Source organism: Heptranchias perlo, unplaced genomic scaffold, assembly GCF_035084215.1.
Source record: "Heptranchias perlo isolate sHepPer1 unplaced genomic scaffold, sHepPer1.hap1 HAP1_SCAFFOLD_56, whole genome shotgun sequence".
NCBI classification, from domain to species: Eukaryota; Metazoa; Chordata; class Chondrichthyes; order Hexanchiformes; family Hexanchidae; genus Heptranchias; species Heptranchias perlo.
Window position 1 is genome coordinate 2,114,485 of NW_027139581.1, and position 12,884 is coordinate 2,127,368.

The 12,884-nt window shown below is 45.0% G+C and overlaps 2 non-coding genes and 1 pseudogene across 2 annotated transcripts; all 3 read left to right on the plus strand.

Moving 5' to 3' along the window:
- LOC137315739 (zinc finger protein 850-like) overlaps nt 1-12,884 on the plus strand; it is a 106,905-nt pseudogene that overhangs the window by 59,986 nt on the left and 34,035 nt on the right.
- Nucleotides 6,349-6,431, plus strand: trnal-uaa (transfer RNA leucine (anticodon UAA)). The gene has a single exon. It is a non-coding gene; the product is annotated as a tRNA-Leu (tRNA).
- trnas-aga (transfer RNA serine (anticodon AGA)) lies at nt 7,103-7,184 on the plus strand. The gene has a single exon. It is a non-coding gene; the product is annotated as a tRNA-Ser (tRNA).

Sequence of the window (12,884 nt, forward strand, 5' to 3'; positions counted from 1 at the left end):
ATTATACGTTCCTTTCTGGCGCAAAAACACAAAAGGAAAAGCGGCCCAACCATGGCTAACAAAAGAAATTAAGCATAATTTTAGATCCAAAGAGGAGTCATAGAAAGTTGCCAGAAAATGTTTCAAGTCTGAGGATTGGGACCAGTTCATAATTCAGCAAAAAAGATTAAAAGGGGAAAATAGAGCATGAGAGTAAACTTGCAAGCAACATAAAAGCAAACTGTTAAAGCTTCTACAAGTATGTAAAAAGAAAAAGATTAGTGAAGACAAATGTAGGTGCCTTACAGTCAGAAACGGGAGAATTTATAATGGGGAACAAGGAAATGGCAGAGCAATTAAACAAATACTTTGGTTCTGTCTTCACGGAAGAGGACACAAACAACTTCCCAGATATGCTCGGGAACCAAGGGTCCAGTGAGAAGGAAGTGTTGAAGGAAATTGGTGTTTGTAAAAGAATAGTGCTGGAGAAATTAATGGGACTGAAAGCCGACAAATCCCCAGTGCCTGATAATCTGCATCCCAGAGTATTAAAATAGTTCGCTATGGAAATAGTGGATGCATTGGTTGTAATCTTCAAAAATTGTATAGTTTTTGGAGAAATGCCTGCAGATTGGAGGGTGGCAAATGTAACCACACTATTTAGAAAAGGAGGGAGAGAGAAAACAGGGAACTACAGACCGGTTAGCCTAACATCAGTAGTAGGGAAATTGCTCGAGTCTGTTGTAAAGGATGTGATAACAGGACACTTCGAAAATATCAATGGGATTCGACAAAGTCAACATGGATTTATGAAAGGAAAATCTGGTTTGACAAACCTACTGGAGGTTTTTGAGGGTGTAACTGGTAGGATAGATAAGTGGGAAACAGTGGATGTGGTGCATTATGATTTTCAGAAGGCCTTTGAGAAACTCCCACATAAGAGGTTCGTGTACAAACTTAAATCACATGGGGTTGGGGTTAATGTACTGGCATGGATTGAAAATTGGTTAACAGACAGGAAACAGAGGAGGAATAAATGGGTCTTTTTCGGGGTTGCAGGTGGTAACTCGTGGGGTACCGCAGGGATCCGTTCTTTGGTCCCCTGATTTGGATGAGGCAACCAAATGTAATATTTCCAAGTTTGCTGATGATACTAAACTAGGTGGGATGGTGAGTTGTGAGGATGATGCAAAGAGGCTTCAAGGCGGTTTAGACAAGTTGAGTGAGTGGGCAAATACACGGCAGATGCAGCATAACGTGGATAAATGTGAAGTTATCCACTTCGGATGGAAAAACAGAAAGGCAGAGTATTATTTAAACAGTGATAGATTGGGAAACGTTGATGTACAAAAGGACCTGGGTGTCCTTGTACACCAATCACTGAAAGCAAGCATGCAGGTGCAGCAAGCAGTTAGGAAGGCAAATGGTATGTTGGCCTTCATTGCAAGTGGATTTGAGTACAGGAGAAAAGATGTCTCACTGCAGTTTTCAGGGCCTTGGTGAGACCACACCTGTTTGTGTGCAGTTTTGGCCTCCTTACCGAAGAAAGGATACACTTGGCATGGAGGGAGTTCAGCGAAGTTTCACCAGATTGATTCTTGGGATTGCAGCGCTGTCGTATGAGGAGATATTCGGTCGACTAAGCCTGTATTCACCAGAGTTTAGAAGAAAAAGAGGGGATCTCATTGAAACGTATAAAGCTCTGACAGGGCTAGACAGGCTGGATGCAAGGAGGATGTTTCCCCTGGCTGGGGAGTCCAGAACGAGGGGTCACAGTCTCGGAAACGGAGCAGGACATTTAGGACTGAGATGAGGAGAGATTTCTTCATTCAGAGGGTGGTGAACCAATGGAATTCTCTACCCAGAAGGCTGTGGAGTCCATGTCACTGAAAATATTTAAGAAGGACATTGATAGATTTCTAGACACAGAAGGCATGAAGGGGTATGGGGAGAAAGCGGGAATATGGTATTGAGATAAAGAATCAGCCATGATCATGTTGAATGGCGGAGCAGGCTCGAAGGGCCGAATGGTCTACTCCTGCTCCTATTTTCTTTGTTTCTATGTTTCGATGTAAAAAGGAAGAGAGTAGCAAAAGTAAACATTGGTCCCTTACAGGCTGAGACAGGAGAAATTATAATAGGTAAACAGGAAGTAGCAGATACGTTAAACAAATATTTTTTTTCTCTATTTTCACAGTGGAAGACACTAAAAGCATAACAAAAATAATGGAGAACCAGGGGGTAAATGAGAGGAAGGAACTTAATACAATTAATATCACTGGAGAAAAAGTACTGGACAAACTAATGGGACTAAAAGCCGACAAATCCCCTGAACCTGATGGCCAACATCCGTGAGTTCGAAAAGAGGTGGCTGCAGAGATAGTGGATGCATCGGTTATGATCTTCCCAAATTCTCTAGATTCTGGAATGGTCCCAGTGGATTGGAATGCAGCAAATGTTATCCCGCAATTCAAGAAGGGAGGGGGAGAAAAAACAAGGAACGACAGGCCAATTAGCCTGACCTCTTGCCGTCGGGAATATGCTGGAATCCATTATTAAGGAAGTGGTAACAGGGCACTTAGAACATCATAATATGATTCGGCAGAGTCAACATGGTTTAATGAAAGGGAAATCGTGTTTGACAAATTTATTCGAGTTTTTTGAGGATGCAACTAGCAGGATAGATAAAGGTGAACCAATGGATGTCGTACATTTGGATTTTCAAAAGACATTCGATAAGATGACACATCAAAGGTTGTTGCACAATGTAAGCGTTCATGGAGTTGGGATTATCCATTAGCACGGATAGAGGATTGGTTAACGGACAGAAAATAGAGTGCGGATAAATGGGTCATTTTCAGGTTGGCAGGCTGTAACTAGTGGGGTACCGCAAGGATCGGAGCTTGGGCCTCAGCTATTTACAATCTATATCAATGGCTTAGATGAACAGACCGAGTGTAATGCATCCAAGTTTGCTGATGATACAAAGCTAGGTGTGAAAGTAAGCTGTGAGGAGGACACAAAGAGTCTGCAAAGGGATATAGACACGCTAAGTGAATGGGTAAGAAGGTGCCAGGTGGAGTATGATGTGGGGAAATGTGAGGTTTTACAATTCGGTATGAAAAATAGAAAAGCAGAATATTTTTATATGTTGAGAAATTAGTAAAATTTGGTGTTCAGGAAGAATTGGGTGTCCTCCAACAAGAAACACAAAAAGTGATTATGCAGGTGCAGCAAGCAATGAGTAAGGCAAACGGCATGTTGGCGTTTATTGCAAGGGGGTTGGAGTACAAGAGTAAGGAAGTCTTACTGCAGTTGTACAGGGCATTGGTGAGACCTCACCTGTAATACTGCGCACAGTTTTGGTCTCCTTATCTAAGGAGGGATATACTTGCCTTTGAGGCGGTGCAACGAAGGTTCACTAGATTAATTCCTGGGGTGAGAGGTTTGTCCTATGAAGAGAGGTTGAGTAGAATGGGACAATACTTTCTGGAGTTCAGAAGAATGAGAGGTGATTTCATTGGAAAATATAAGATTCTGAGGGCGCTTGACAGGGTACATGCCGAGAGGCTGATTTCTCTGGCTGGAGAGTCGAGAACAAGGGGGCATAGTCTCAGGGTAAGGGGTCAGCCATTCAAGACTGAGATGAGGAGGAATTTCTTCACGCAGAGTGTTGTGAATCTGAGGAATTCTCAACCCCAGAGGGCTGTGGATGCTGAGTCATTCAATATATTCAAGACTGAGATCGATAATTTTTTCGACTCTCGGGGAATCAAGGGATATTTGGATCGGGCGGGAAGTGGAGTTGAGGTCGAAGATAAGCCATGATCTTATTGAATGGCGGTGCAGGTTCGAGGGGCCGAGTGGCCTACTCCTGCTCCTATTTTATGTTCTTATGCCCTTATATTGCTTCATGCTTTATTTAAAAAATTTAAATAAGTGATTTTATTCCCAAACAGAATTAAAACGATGGGATTCTTGTCATTCTCCAGTGATTTGAACCGGCCATTCCATTTCCAGACCCAGTGCTACCATGAGGCTATCAATGTGTGTTCATGGATTTCCAAGTGTCTTATATATAATTCGTGTTGGAGAGAATGTTCATGTCACGGTTTCAACATTGGAATCTGTGTATTCAGAGAGAAAAATCCACGCGGAAGACCAGGATTCAATTCCCCGACAGGGAGGTTACACTTTTGCTGTCTTTAATAGATTCACTTTCATTTCTCTTGTAATTTACCTGTAATATTGGATGCGGAAAATACACTGAAAGACAAACTCGGACCATCCCGCTTTCCACAATTTAATTTCACTGATATTCCAGCGATTTTAAAAGCTGCTCTCTGCCTCACCCTTCACCTCGATATCAGAACCAACAGTTCATCTGTTTTTTGGTGGTATTGTTTGAGGAAAGATTATCGTCCAGGTTTCCAGCCGTGCGCACAGCAAGGTCCCACAAACCGCAATGACAAAGTAACAGGTACATAATGCAGATGGGAAACGAGTGGAACTGAGCAGTATGAAAGTGTAACGGGATTAAATTAAAGAGCTGCCTGGAGTGGGGTTCACCCGGTTGTGAACCAATTGGATCTTAAGTCTTTAACCGCTCGGCCCGGTGCTTAATGACACTTTATTTATCTTTCCACGGGCCACTGGTGAAAGAAGATGAACGACCACTTTTCCATCTCTTTGTTGGATCATGTCCAGAGTCAAATTATGTGAGGAACGCGGGAGAGAGTGAGGGAGAGAAAGAAAGAGACAGAGACCCCCTCAGAAAAACGGAGAAAATGTGTGGCGCGCGCACATACCAACACACACACCCAAACAGACAGAAACACATCGGGTGACTCAAACACACAGAGAGAGACAGACTATCGGTCATTTGGCACATTCTTTGTTATATTTCTGTCGTCGATTTCGTGAAATCTTGCAGATCAATTCCAACGAGCATAAAACTCGAAGTGTTCAAAGCCGTGCATTTTTAATTCACGGAAGAATGAGAAGTTTGCTGCTTGTTAAACCGCTGATAATGGCATCCGCAGTCGGCAGGATCCGGACCTTCGCGGAAAGATCCCAATGGATTTCTGATCCATCGCTTTAACCACTCGGGGAAACTCAGCACCATCTCAACACATCGACAAGCATGGAGGCGTGGGGTTAAAATATTAGACTAAAAATCCAACGGGTTTATACACGCGTGGGTTCGAAACCCATTTCTTATAACAGTTATTTCCGTTCCATTTTGATGTTGCTCATTGAAACTCTTGTTCCATCTGCCTCATGCACCTGTTACTCTGTCATTGCTGTTTGTGGGGCCTTGCTGGTCGCAAATTTCCAAACCTGGACGATAATGAACACCACCAAAAAGCAGATGAACTGACCATCCTTTTCATTGCTGTATGTGAGATCTTTCTGGTTAATCTCCTCTCCGCCCTTTCCGATGTCTTTCTCTCTCTGTCTCTCCCTGTCCTTCACCACAACACGAACGAGGAACTGGCACAGGACGGAAAGTGAAGCTTTTGAAGGCAGCAAAAGTTCCACTTTCAGTCGGGGAATTGAACCGCGGGTGCCCGAGTTACAGGCGAGGATACTCACCACAATACTAACGAGGAGCTGGTGTAATCTGGTGATGGACACTCACCACAGATGGCGTTGGACACCCTTCAAATTTCAGTGAATCTATTTTGAACATTTATTTAATGACAATTTGCGAAAATTCCTTCTTCAACTAACACCACCAAAACGCAGATTAACTGGCCATTCATTTCATTGTTGTATGTGGGATATTTCTCGCAAACCTCCTCTGCGCCCTGATCAGGGCCTCTCTCACTCTCCGTCTCTCTTCCTGTGTCTCGCTCTCTGTTTCTCTTTCTTTCTGTTTCTCTCTCTCTCTCTGTTGCGGGCTGCTGAATCAGCCCGGGATTGCTCACAGCTCGATTCTGCGTCTTCATTTCTTGCACATTATTAGTGTTCTGAAATCGAGGTGAAGAGTGAGGCAGAGAGCAGGTTTTAAAATCGCTGGAATATCAGTGAAATTAAATTGTGGAAAGTGGGATGGTCGGAGTTCGACTTTCAGTGTATTTTCCACATCAAATATTGGAGATAAATGAAAGTGAAGCTTTTAAAGGCAGAAACACCGGGACTTCGACATTGGAGAATTGAACCCTGATCAACCGCGTGACAAATGGGGATATTCAGGACGACACGAACGAGGAACTGGCGTGAGCAGTTGATGGACATTCCCCACAGATGGCGTTTTACACGCTTCAAATTTCATTGAATCCATTCCAACCATTTATTTGATGACAAAGAAAAGCGTCGATGAAGTGACACTCAAGTACATTACACATAGAGCAAGATTGTGAAAGGACCAGGATGGCCGAGTGGTTAAGGCCTTGGATTTAAAATCCCATGGTTTTGTACCCGCGTGGATTCAAGCCCCACTCCTGGTAGATGCTGTTTCCGTTATATTTTGACACTGATCATTGACTCTCTTTTTCCATTTGCATCACAGAATCATAGAAAGTTCACAGCACGGAAGGAGGCCTTTTGGCCCATCGTGTCCGTACCGGCTCCATGCAAGACCAATCCGGCTGGTCCCACTACCCCGCCCTATCCCCCTTGCACTGCATTTTTTTTCCTTTCAAGTACTTATCCCGTTCCGTTTTGAAAGCCATCATTGAATCTGCCTCCATCAGCCACTTCGGGATGCTGAATTTGCCCGGGTCTCTTCACAACGCGACTCTGCCTTTCATTTCTTGCTCATTATTGTGGTTCTGACATCGAGGTGACGCGGAGAGTGAGATTTAAAATCGCTGAAATATCAGTGAAATTAGATTGTGGAAAGTGGGATTGTCCGAGTTCGTTCATCAGTGTTTTTTCACACGTCCAATTTTGGAGATAAATGAAAACTTTAAATATAGAAGAAGTTCATCGTCCAGGTGTATTTTAAGCCAGGTCGACCATGTAATAGGTCGGGATACCCACCACTATACAAACGAGTAACGAGCGTGAACAATCGACCCCCTGACCGACGGCTGACACCGACACCAGTTCTGCTGTTCTGTGTCGCAGAGCGCTGGATTATTGCGATTTTAAGTGAGCAGCATTGTGCTTTTAGCAAGTAGTCGTGGCCGAGTGGTTAAGGTGATGGACGAGAAATCCATTGGGGTCTCCCCGCGCAAGTTCGAATCCTGCCGACTACGGTTCAGAATTTTCTTTTCCGACCTTTCATCTCTGCGTTTCAACCGATCCGAGTGTGTGTCAAATGAAAATGCTCTAATCCATTATTAAGAAGTAGTAGCAGGACATTCGCGGACTCATTATACAATCTAGAATAGTCAACATGGTTTTATGAATGGGAAATCATGTCTGAAAATTTTATTGGAGTTCATTGAGGAAGTAACGATCAGGGTGGATAAAGGGGAACCAATGGATGCAGTATATTTGGAGTTCCAAAAGGCATTCGAAAAGGTACCATATAAAAGGTGGTATCCCTGCTGCTTGTTATTCTCCTCGCTTGCACACACCCGTGCCTTCTGCCGCTTCCTGCCACTGCTTCTGACCTTTACCTCGCAGAGAATAACAGGCACAAGATAAGAGTTCATAGATTGGGGATTTGCTAACTAACAGAAAACAAAGAGTCGGGATTAAAGGGTCATTTTCAAAATGGCAATCGGTAACTGATGGGTGCCGCAGGGATCAGTGCTGGGGCCTCACCTATTTACAACACATATCAATGACTTGCATGAAGGCACAGAGTGTATTGTTGCCAAATTTGCTGATGATACGAAAATAGGTGGAAAAGCAAGTTGCGAGGGTGACACAAAGGGATATTGACAGGTTAAGCGAATGGGCAAAAAATTGGCAGATGGAATATAAGGTGGGAAAATGTGAAGTCATCCACTTTGGCAGGAACAATAAAAAAGCAAAATATTATTTCAACGGAGAAATATTACAAAATGCTGCAGTACAGAGGGATCTGGGTGTCATCTTACATGAAACACGTAAAGTCACCATGCAGGTGCAGCAAGTAATCCAGAAGGCAAACGGAATATTGGACTATTGAGAGAAAGACAGAGAAACGGACACTCACACAGAAAAGCTTAGAAAAAATGAGACACACACACATTACACACAGAGGCATGGTCGTTCTTGGTACCCGTCTGTTGCAGCGCGATGGATCCTTGCAATTTTAAGTGAGCAGCATTTAGCTGAGCTCTCGCAGTCGTGGCCGAGTTGTTTCGGGCGATGGATAAAAAATTCAATGGGGTCTCCCCGTGCAGGTTCAGAGCTTTGTTTTCAGACCCTTCACGTCTGCGTTTCAACCGACACGTGTGTGCCTGTCTGTCAGTGTGTGTACCTGTGTGTTTGAGTATCTATCTGTGTATCAGTGTCTGCTGAGTCAGTGTGTGTGAATTGTGTCAGTCCGTGTGTGTCTCACTTATTCAACGCTTTTCAGAGTGTCTCTCTGTCACTCTTTCCCCCGCTCCCCACATCATTTCATTCTGGACTTTGACTAACAAAGAGATGGAATATGTGAAAGACAAGCCTTCTTTCAACACATTGTGAGCTCGTTGCCAAGACTGATGCCCACTGAGCGACGGCTGATAACTATACCAGTCATGCGGCTCTGCGTCAATTGTTTGTCCGATTACGCTGGTGTGAAGCGCCTTGGGGCGTTTTGCTGCGTTAAAGACTCGATATCAATGCAAATTTTTGTTGTGGGCAATTGTGATTGCATCAAACTGAGAGAGTTGAGGGGAGAGCTGCCCCGCCACCACTGGAGGCGATTGGTATTGCAGGCATCTCCTGTTTTGTGAGTTTCACCGGCCTCCCTCTTCTCAGGCCCCTTGATAACCTTGTCCGGTTCCCGGTTTGGGAACCTCTGCTCTGCTCAGCTCTCTGGTGGGGTGGGGCTTGAACCCACAATCTTCAGACTCAAAGGCCAGAGTGGAGCAGAGAAGAGAGATCTGAGATTCGCTGGAATATCAGTGCAATTAATTTCTGGAAGGTGGGAACATTTTATCAATAGATTTTCTGCATCCAATATTGCAGATAAATGGCCGGAAACATAAAAGTGAGACTTTTAATGCCACAATTGAACCTCGGTCTTCCGCGTGCTCCCACTAACGGAGAACTGATGCACGAAGTGAATGTCCTTTCACCACAGGTGGTCTGAGACATGTTTTATGTTCCAGTGAATCTTTTTAAACTATTTATTCGATGATAGTTTGTTTAACTTTCCACGGGTCTCTGTTGAAAGAGGTCTTACATTTCACAATTCCATCACTTTGTTGGTCAAGGTACAGAGCAAAATGATGTGGGGAGCAGGGGACAAAATGACAGGGAGAAAGAAAGACTGCGAGACACTCAGAAAAGCGTGAAAGTGACACTCAGGCACGTTGCACACAAACTTTCCACGGGCCTCTGATGAAAGAAAACTCACCTTTCACATTTCCATCTCTTTGTTAGTCAACGTCCAGAATAATGTGATGTGTGGAGCGCGGGAAAGAGTGACAGAGAGCGAGAAAGGCAGAGAAACGGAGTCCCACTCAGAAAAGCTTGGTAAAAGTGAGACAAACATACACATTACACACACAGGCCTAGTGAACCTTGGTGCCCGTGTGTTGCAGAGCGATGGGTCGTTGCCATTTTAAGTGAGCAGGTTTTAGTTGAGGTTCAGTCGTTGTGCTGAAGGCAATGGACCAGAAATCTATTGGGGCCTCCCCGCAGCTTCGAATCCTGCCGACAACGGTTCACAGCTTTCTTTTCAAACCTTCCATATCTGCGTTTCAACATACACGTGTGTGTCTGTCTGTCAGTGTGTGTAACTGGACGTCTGATTATCTATCTGTGTATCAGTGTCGGTTTGTACATGGCTGCGTGTGTGTAATGTGTCTGTGCGTGTGTGTCTCACAGCTGAGTGCAGTGGATACAACAAAAGCTCCGGGCCCCGACAACATCCCGGCTCTCGTGCTGAAGACTTGTGCTCCAGAACTAGCGGCGCCTCCAGCCAAACTGTCCCAGTACAGGTACAACACTGGCATCTACCCGACAATGTGGAAAGTTGCCCAGGTATGTCCTGTCCATAAAAAGCCGGACACAACCAATCCGGCCAATTACCGCCCCATCTGTCTACTCTCAATCATCAACAAAGTGATGGAAGGTGTCGTCGACAGTGCTATCAAGCGGCACCTGCTCACCAATGCTCAGTTTGGGTTACGCCAGGACCACTCGGTTCCAGACCTCATTACAGGCTTTGTCCAAACGTGGACAAAAGAGCTGAATTCCAGAGATGGGGTGAGAGTGACTGCCCTTGACATCAAGGCAGCATTTGACCGAGTGTGGCACCAAGGAGCCCTCGTAAAATTGAAGTCAAAGGGAATCAGGGTGAAAACTCTCCAGTGGCTGAAGACATACCGAGCATAAAGGAAGATGGTCAGTGGTTGTCAAAGGCCAATCATCTCAGCCCCAGGACACTGCTGCAGAAGTTACTCAGGTCCATCCACCACCCTAAACATTCACTCCCTCCACCACCGGCGCACAGTGGCGACAGTGTGTATCATCTGCAGGATGCACTGCAGCAACTCGCCAAGGCATCTTCGACAGCATCTCCCAAACCCGCGATCTCTACCACCTTGACGGACAATGACAGCAGGCACATGGGAACAACACCACCTGCACGTTCCCCTCCAAGTCACACACCATCCCGACTTGGAAATATATCGCCATTCCTTCATCGTAGCTGGGTCAAAATCCTGGAACTCCCTTCCTAACAGCACTGTGGGAGAACCTTCACCACACGGACCACAACGGTTCAAGAAGGCGGCTCAACACCACCTTCTCAAGGGCAATTACGGATGGGCAATAAATGCTGGTCTTTCCAGCGACGCCCAGATCCCATGAACGAATAAAATAAAACAACTCGACTCTGCCTTCATTTCTTGCTCATTATTATGATTCTGTCATCGAGGTGACGCAGGGAGCAAGATTTAAAATCGCTGGAACATCAGTGTAATTATATTGTGGAAAGTGGGATAGTCCGAGTTAGTTTATCAGTGTTTTTTCACACATACAATGTTGAAGATAAATTGCAAGGGAAATGAAAGTGAAGCTTTTAAAGGCAATATTTCGTCGGGGAATTAAACCCCGGCCTCTCGCATAACACGCGGGGATATTCACCACTGTCCGAACGAGGAACTGGCGTGGGCTAATTAAGGACACTCACCACAGATGGCGTCAGACACGCTTCAGGTTTCAGTGAATCTATTTTAACCATTTATTTGATGACAATTTGCTTAACTTTCCACGGGCCACTGTTGAAAGAAGACTTACCTTTCACATTTCCACCTCTTTGTTCTTCAATGTTCAGAATAAAGTGATGTGGGGAGCGCGGGAGAGAGTGACAGAGAGAGAAAGGCAGAGGAACGGAGACTCACTCAGAAAAGCTTCGAAAAAGTGAGACACACAAATACAGGTACATTACACACACAGGCATCCTGATTCTTAAGGCTCATCTGTTACAGAGCGATGGATCTTTGTAATTTTATGGTGAGTAGCTTTTCGATCAGGTCAAGTTGTCGACCCGAAATCCATTGGATTCTCCCCGCGTATGTTCGAATCCTGCCGACTACGGTTCAGAGATTTATTTTCAAACCTTTCACCTCTCCGTTTCAATCTGCACGAGTGTGTCTGTCTGTCAGTGTGGGTGTCTGCTTGTGTGTGTCTCACTTTTACAACGCTTTTCAGTGTGTTTCTCTTTCTTTCTTTCTCTCTGTCTCTCTTTCCCCCGCTCCCCACATCATTTCATCTTGACTGACAAAGAGATGGAAATGTGAAAGACAAGTCTTCTTTCAGCAGATTGTGTGCTGGCTGCCGAGAGTGCTGCCCACTGAGCGACTGCTGACACCTCGACCAGTTCTGCGGTTTGAAGCCCACTCCTGGTAGCTTTTTAATTTACACTTTCATACTGTTCAGTGACACACTTTTTACATCCGAATTATGTACCTGGGACTTTCTCATTACTATTAATGGGACCTTGCTGTGCGCAAATTTGGAAACCTGGACGGTAATCCTTCCTCCCTCAACTAACACCACCAAAAAGCAGATAAACTGGCCATCCATTTCATTGTTGTATGTGGGATCTTCCTGCTAAACCTCCTCTGCGCCCTGATCAAGGCCTGTCTCACTCTCCGTCTCTCTTCCTGTGTCTCGCTCTCTGTTTCTCTTTCTTTCTGCATGTCTCTCTTTGTCTTTCTTTCTCTCTTTCTCTCTCTCTTTCTCTGTTTAGAGCTGCTGAATTAGACCGGATCTGCTCACAGCTCTGCGTATTCATTACTCGAACATTATTGTGGTTCTGACATCGAGGTGAAGGGTGCGCCTGTCTGTCAGTGCGTGTACCTGTTTGTGTATCAGTGTCTATGTGTTTACGCGGCTGTATATATGTGTGTGTAATGTGTCTCACTTCTTCAACGTTTTTCAGAGCGTCTCTCTGTATTTTAATGGCAGTAAGAGTTGGGCCTCCCCGGTTTCCCGCGCGACAGACTATACGAACGAGGAACTGCCGTGAGTCGGTCAATGACAATCACCACAGGTGGCGTTAGATGCGTTTCAAGTTTCACTAATTCTATTTTAAACATTTAGTTCATTACAATTTGTTTAACTTAGTGGTGCTACCGAGCCACTCTTGGTGATGGACATTGAAGTTCCCCACCCAGAGTGCCCCTGCTCCCGTCAGTGTTTCCTCCAAGTGGTGCTCAACATGGAGGAGGACTGATTCATCAGCTGAGGGAGGGCGGTAGGTGGAAATCAGCAGGAGGTTTCCTTGCCCATGTTTGACCTGATGCCATGAGATTTCATGGGGTCCGGAGTCAATGTTGAGGACCCCCAGCGTCACTCCCTCC